Source organism: Chrysochloris asiatica, unplaced genomic scaffold (assembly GCF_000296735.1).
Source record: "Chrysochloris asiatica unplaced genomic scaffold, ChrAsi1.0 scaffold00023, whole genome shotgun sequence".
Taxonomy (NCBI): domain Eukaryota; kingdom Metazoa; phylum Chordata; class Mammalia; order Afrosoricida; family Chrysochloridae; genus Chrysochloris; species Chrysochloris asiatica.
In genome coordinates this window covers 12,581,197-12,587,591 of record NW_006408541.1, presented here as the reverse complement: position 1 = coordinate 12,587,591, position 6,395 = coordinate 12,581,197, and positions in this window count along the sequence as shown.

Below are 6,395 nucleotides of genomic sequence, written 5' to 3'. Positions count from 1 at the left end.
GCTGATTAGCAAATGATTTACCACATAATCCATTGTCACTCATCTATTTGACAGAATCATTTCATGTGCACGCTCAATGTTGTCATTATCTATGGATGTGGATGGGTATTTTAATATAACTGGAGTGCTATAATTTTTGACTCACCTCGTAGGTGCACTCTTCAAAATTCAAAAAGGCTAGAAGGGTTTACAAAGGAAACCCAATGTCTCTTCCACTCCTGCCCTCACACTCCCATTTCCCTCTCTTCCCCAGGGTTCAGCATGGGTCCCAGAATCCTTTTGTCTTTTCAAATGGCTTCTGAACACAAGTACACACTCTCTCTCACATACAAACACACATTTCACCCTGGACTTTTCTCACTCAGCACTACATCTCAGAGGTTGTTTGTATCAGGACTATTGGGCTGTCCTGTATTTGTAATGATCATATAATATTCCACTGTATGGGTGTACCACGATTAATCATCACAATTACCACCATACATTCCTGAAGGACTATAGTTTTGCTTTTTTTTTAATTACAATTTTCCTAGAGTAGCTTTAGGTTTACAAAAAAGTCAGCAGAAACAACAAAGAGTTCTTTTAAGTCTCTTCCCATGCGTGCCATCTCTCCTATTAACATCCAGCAAGACTATGTCTTAAAGATGTCTCATTCACATCTTTGTACTCTGATGCATAATGTTCCTCTGTATTATTTGCTAGTGACTTCCCTTGTGGTAGACATGATGCTGCCTCCAAGTTCTCACAATCACAAACTGTTGTGATGAACGCTGTTGATAGTCCTCTGTTGCAGGCTGGGTTTTCAGACACTGAGATGGAGTTTGCAGTGCAAGATGCTTCTTGGGGAGCCACACCTGTGAAATGAAGAAGGGTGCAGGACCTGGAAGAGTAAAAGGTCAAACTTGATGTGCATCTAAGAGGCCTGGTAGGGCTCTGGAGGGAGAATCATCTATCAGGGGATCTGTTGGGCCAAATGACCAGCTCTGCACATCACATCTTGTTTGGCCATAATGGTGGCTGTCCTGGGAAGATCGGAATTTAGGCAAGGTGATGTAGACTCTGCAGCAGGCATCTCATGGTCACACTCTCTGCAGCTAGGCAGCTGCCCATCTCTGAAGGCAAGCTGGCAGGGGCATCTGCCTCTCTACCAGCCTTTTAATGTAGTTTTTCTGGGCTGTATATGTAGGAGGAGCTCTGGTGGTCTAGTGGTCCAACATTTGGCTGGTAACTGAAAGATTGGCAGTTTGAACCCATCCATGGGAGAAAGATGAGGCAGTCTGTTTCTTACAGAAGAGAGCTTAGGACACCCTATGGAACAGTTCTGCTCTGTCCTATAAGGTTCCGGGGAGTTGGAAGCCACTTGATGAGAGTGGGTTTGGGGTTTCGGTTATGTACCCAGGATTGGGGGCCCAGAGTACTCATTTTACCAGTAGAGCCAGGTCTTTGCAGGCTCAGTTATCCTGCAAGGATTCGTGGCTTCCACATTTGAGGTGGGGCATTTGTGATGAAGGATGTACTGAGGCTGACCCCCCTGAAGTCCCCTGCCAAATATCAGATCCGGAAACAAGACAAAACAAAACAAAACAAAACAAATAAACAAACAAAACACACAGAAAACCACCATAAAGACCTTTCTGAGGACAACAGAAGAAATTTGATTAAGACATGTAGATTCAATAGTTGTACTCTATCAATGATAAAAACCCAAGCCAAATTAGTTGCTGTTGACTCATGGTGACCCCCTGTGTTGTAAAGTTGAACTGTGCTGCATGGATTACTCATGGCTGGGACCTTGGGAAAACGGATTGCCAGGCCTTTCTTCTGCGGTACCATTGGGTGGATTTGAGCCACCAACCTTTCCGTTAGTTGAGTGCTAACCATTGGTACCACCCAGATGATAATGGCACTGTGTGTGTGTCATGGAAGATTAGAAGGTACATGCTGGAGGATTTAAGGATAAAGAAGCATTGTGTCTAAAATTGACTCTTAAGTGGTTCAAGTCAAAAGGAAAAAATACTGAGAGAAAATCAGGAAGCAAGAATGGCAACATGTAAACAATATGAGTGAAGGATATTCTGGAGTTCTTTGTAATTCTTCTTGTCATTTTTTTTCTGTAAGTTTGAAATTATACCAAAATAAATTAAGTATAAAACAAAATACCTGACCTTCAGTACACACAAAAACTCCTGTATCCATATTCATTGTTGCTGTTGGTGTTAAGTATCGTCAAGTTGGTTCTGACTCCTAGCGACCCTGCATAGGGTTTCTGAGGAGCAGATAGTGGGTTTGAACCACCAACCTTGTAGTTAGCAGTCCAGTGCTTATCCTGTAGCCTCATACTTGTTGTTGTTGTGAAGTGCCATCGAATTGGTTCCGACCCATAGCGACCCTGTTTCCAAGGAGCAGCTGGTGACCTTGAACCACCAACCTTGCAGTTCAAACAGCTTTTCAGTCTGGTGCATTAACCCACAGCGCCACACCAGTACTCCCTAGGACCCCACGAATATCCATAGCAGCTTTATTTATAATAGCCCCAAACCAGAAACAATGCAAATGTATTTAAACAAGGCAGCGATGAGCAAATGGTGGTACATCCATACAATGGAGTACTACTCAACAAGGAAAAGGAGAACACTATTGCTTCATGCACACTATGAATGAATCTTAAAAGTGTTATGCATGCATGTTCTTCTAAAAGAAGTTCAAGAACTGGCAGAATACATCAAGAAGTCAGGAAAGTGGTTCTGTCTGTGAAGTAGAGGAACTATTGCCTAGGAAGGGGTAGGAGGGAACCTTCTAGACTGCTACCGAAGTTCTGTCTTGACTGGGGTGTGGCCACATAGATTTATAAACCAACTGCCATCAAGTTGGTTCCAACTCATAGCTACCCTGTCCAGGGTTTCCAAGGCAGTAAATCTTTACAGGAGCAGAAAGCTTCATCTTTCTCCCACAGAGTGGCTGGTGTGTTTGAACTGTCAACCTTGAGGTTAGCAGTCCTGTGTTTATCCGACAGTGAGAGCTGTGCATTTCACATGCGTTTTCTTTATGTACTTTATTATACCTGTTGCCATTAAGTTGATTCTGACTTAGGATGACCCCGTGTGTGTCAGAGTAGAACTGTGCTCCGTAGCAGTTTCCTGGCTGTAGTCTTCACAGGAGCAGATAACCAGACCTTTCTTCTGCAGTGCTGCTGGATATGTACCAACCACCAACCTTTAGGTTATTTGTTGTTGTTGTTAGGTACCATCAAGTCATTTCCTTTTTTTGCCTTTTTATGTAAGTTGAACTGCCGTATGGTAGTGTAGCAGATTGAGAGTTGAGCTGCTAACCAAAAGGTCAGCAGTTTGAAACTACAGCGGCTCTGTGGGAGAAAGATGAGGCGTCTGCTTCCGTAAAGATTTACAGTTTCAGAAACTTTATACAGGACTGCTATGAGTCAGAACCAACACCACGGCACAGTACCACCACCACCGCCCTATAGGGTTTTCTTGGCTGTAATCTTTACAAAAGCAAATCACCAAGTCTTTGTCTTACAGATCCACTAGGTGGTTTTGAACCACCAACCTTTCTGTTAGCAACCAAGTGCTAACCCAGAGTTCCTTTTTAGGTTAGTAGTTGAGCGTAACTAGTTTGCGCTACCCAGAGTCCTGTACTTAACTGTACACATGCTAAAGTTCAATATGAGTCACAAATAAATGAACTAACTGAAGATACACATCCACATAGAATGAGATGGGCAAGGAAGGAGAGTAGAAATGAAAGGAATAATGTGAACAATGATGGCAACATGTCTTGAATGGAGAAATGTACATAATTTGGCCCTTTACACCTGAGATTCCAAAGGAGAACCCAAAAGGCTTCAGAGATGTACCTGCTGAGGTTGCGTAGCTGGTGAGTGGCAGAGCTAAGACTTGAACCTGGATCTAAGTGACCCCACTGGGTGAGCCTTACCCAGTGTTCTGGCTGTACTCACTGGGCTGGACTGCCCTGGACGGCTTCTAAATGCCTCCCTGGGGCCTATTGAAGAATGGTGAAACCACCACCGCTTGGCAAAGACTGTTGTAGCTCAGAAGTCACATCTCCAAGTGGGGAGGGGAGTCAGTGGGGCAGAGGGCAGCCCTGCCGGCCGGTTCCCATCCTGTCAGCCTTGCTCTCTGGCCTAGGCCAGCCCTGCCAACCTCTCTATTCACCTCCCACCTGGGTTTTGCCTTGCTTCTTGGGCCAGCATGTAGGCGCTGGAGTCCAACAGGCTGAGTGCAAAGCTCAGCTCTGCCTCCATCTCACTCTGCAACCTGCTGTGAGTGGGTCTATCAATCTATTAGCATCGGTGAGCAAACTCAGCTTAATGTCTGCATTGAGCTAGGTGTTCAGTACTGGTCGCTGCAGTTTTCACTGTCATCATCATTACTACTTGGGGTGGGGGATTTGGGGATTGGGAGGTGAGCTCCTCTTGCCCTTAGGGTTCATAAACATCAGCTTGTTAAAACAGCTGGCATTTCCAGATATCTGGTAATCACACAAACTGCCTCAAGTATGGAAAGTTCTGGAGCAAGGAGCTTTCTAACTGCCTGAAGTTTACTCAAAAAACTGTCCTGCTTTCCACCCTAGTTTTAAAGAATTCTTGGTAAGGTAAGGCAGTATCCTGGCGTCCCATGCTCAGAATGTGCATGCTTGATCTCTCTAATGTTAGTTAGGCCTTGATATTCATCATTGTAAACGAGGGGCCCCACATGTTCATAGGCCTGAGCAGGACTATGAAATCCAGAGAGGTCTCCAAGCTCTTTCACCTGACTTGTCTCATTTGATGCTTGAGAATGTGCTCTGAGCGTAGGTGTTCCCGCCTCTAACCTCGCTGACCTCAGTTTCCTCACCAGAGAAGTGGGAAGAAGAACCTTGTGCAATATCCCAGGGAAACAAGATGTGAACCCTGGTCTTCTGGCCTCCAGATTCTGCCAGTGGGGAGATTTGGAGGAATTGGGCTAGAATGTGGCCTGGCAGCTGGATACATAGTAGGTATGCAAAAATTTAAGTGGTGCCATTGATTCTCTGACTGGTCTTTTTATGATAAAAATTTGATTAGAAAGTCATATAATAAATCCATTTCCTTACAAAATAAAAACATTTTCTATTAAGCTGAAGTCCCTGTTGGGCCACCCACCAGTCCCAGGGCTTGATCGCTTCCCACCCACCTAGGGAAGGTCTGTGATTTTGGAAGGCAAACTTCCAGATTTTGGGCTACACATTGTTTTCATCTTTGTGAGTGTCCCTTTTTCTTTTACTCTTTCTTAAATTTTTATTTAAGAAATATTTGTATGGAATTATATATAACCTGGACTCCTGGTGTGGCTCTGTAGGCTCAGCACTGGACTGTGAACCACAAGGTCGGCAGTTCAAACCTATCAGCTGCTCCTTGGAAACCCTATACAGGGTCGCTATGAGTCAGAATCAACTTAACAGCACTTACCAACAACAACAACCAACAAGGAGCTCTGGTAGCGTAGTGGTTACGAATCGGGCTGCGAACCTTAAGGTCAGCGGTTCGAAACTACCAGTCGCTCCGCGGGAGAAAGATGAGGCTTTCTACTCCCGTAAAGATTTACACCCTCGGAAACCCTGTACAGGGTCGCTATGGGTCGGACCCGACTCGATGGCACTTAACAACAACAACAACAATGTGAAAAGCTCAGTACATTTTCACCAACCAAACATACTCATGTGACCAACACTCAGATCCAGAACCCACGGCTCGCTCTGCAGTCTCTACTGCTGTCCTGACTTCTAAGATCATAGATTGTTTTGCCTGTTCATCTGAACACCATCATCCAGGATACTTGCTTTCGTGTTCACTTCCTTTTGCTCAGCAACACTTTTGAGACTCGTCTAGGTTGATGGGTTACAGCTTGATCTTCACTATGTGTCATGTACCTTCTTACGAATAGACCACAATCCAGCCTGCTGGTGATGGATGCTCTGGCCCTTTCCTAATTTGATTGTGAATGAAGTTGCCATGATTGTTTGTGTTCTTTTGATGCACACAGTTCTCATGTTGGGTTGGCACCTAGGATGTCATTGCTAGTACAAGGCACGTGGTTCATGCATTTTTCCTTTGGTGGTCACTGTCAGAGTGTTTGTACTAATGTGCACTCCCACCGGCAATGCACGAAAGTTCTAGTTGATCCACATCCTTGCCAACACCTAGAATTGTCAGTTTTTAAAATTTTAGCCATTTGGGTTTTTTAGTCCTTCTTTTTTGTTTTTGAAAATAACAGAGTTCAAAATTTTAATAGGGTGAGATGTATAAACCACAGTATTTTACCATCTGGGGATAACAAATTTGGGACTAATTGTGCAGATTACACTGAAAGATACATGCAGAATAGACATATATATATATA